Source organism: Schistocerca piceifrons, chromosome 1, assembly GCF_021461385.2.
Source record: "Schistocerca piceifrons isolate TAMUIC-IGC-003096 chromosome 1, iqSchPice1.1, whole genome shotgun sequence".
Taxonomy (NCBI): Eukaryota; Metazoa; Arthropoda; class Insecta; order Orthoptera; family Acrididae; genus Schistocerca; species Schistocerca piceifrons.
Window position 1 is genome coordinate 752,347,395 of NC_060138.1, and position 1,182 is coordinate 752,348,576.

Sequence of the window (1,182 nt, forward strand, 5' to 3'; positions counted from 1 at the left end):
ACTTGCCCGCGAAAGGCAAAGGTCCCGAGTTCGAGTCTCGGTCGGGCACACAGTTTTAATCTGCCAGGAAGTTTCATATCAGCGCACACTCCGCTGCAGAGTGAAAATCTCATTCTGGAAACATCCCCCAGGCTGTGGCTAAGCCATGTCTCCGCAATATCCTTTCTTTCAGGAGTGCTAGTTCTGCAAGTTTCGCAGGAGAGCTTCTGTAAAGTTTGGAAGGTAGGAGACGAGGTACTGGCAGAAGTAAAGCTGTGAGTACCGTTCGTGAGTCGTGCTTCGGTAGCTCAGTTGGTAGAGCACTTGCCCGCGAAAGGCAAAGGTCCCGAGTTCGATTCTCGGTCGGGCACACAGTTTTAATCTGCCAGGAAGTTTCATATCAGCGCACACTCCGCTGCAGAGTGAAAATCTCATTCTGGAAACATCCCCCAGGCTGTGGCTAAGCCATGTCTCCGCAATATCCTTTCTTTCAGGAGTGCTAGTTCTGCAAGTTTCGCAGGAGAGCTTCTGTAAAGTTTGGAAGGTAGGAGACGAGGTACTGGCAGAAGTAAAGCTGTGAGTACCGGTCGTGAGTCGTGCTTCGGTAGCTCAGTTGGTAGAGCACTTGCCCGCGAAAGGCAAAGGTCCCGAGTTCGAGTCTCGGTCGGGCACACAGTTTTAATCTGCCAGGAAGTTTCATATCAGCGCACACTCCGCTGCAGAGTGAAAATCTCATTCTGGAAACATCCCCCAGGCTGTGGCTAAGCCATGTCTCCGCAATATCCTTTCTTTCAGGAGTGCTAGTTCTGCAAGTTTCGCAGGAGAGCTTCTGTAAAGTTTGGAAGGTAGGAGACGAGGTACTGGCAGAAGTAAAGCTGTGAGTACCGGTCGTGAGTCGTGCTTCGGTAGCTCAGTTGGTAGAGCACTTGCCCGCGAAAGGCAAAGGTCCCGAGTTCGAGTCTCGGTCGGGCACACAGTTTTAATCTGCCAGGAAGTTTCGTATCAGCGCACACTCCGCTGCAGAGTGAAAATCTCATTCTGGAAACATCCCCCAGGCTGTGGCTAAGCCATGTCTCCGCAATATCCTTTCTTTCAGGAGTGCTAGTTCTGCAAGTTTCGCAGGAGAGCTTCTGTAAAGTTTGGAAGGTAGGAGACGAGGTACTGGCAGAAGTAAAGCTGTGAGTACCGGTCGTGAGTCGTGCT

The 1,182-nt window shown here is 51.4% G+C and overlaps 1 non-coding gene across 1 annotated transcript; it reads left to right on the forward strand.

Moving 5' to 3' along the window:
• Positions 1-275: 275 nt before the first annotated feature.
• Trnas-cga lies at positions 276-350 on the forward strand. Its single transcript has one exon. It is a non-coding gene; the product is annotated as a tRNA-Ser (tRNA).
• Positions 351-1,182: the final 832 nt, after the last annotated feature.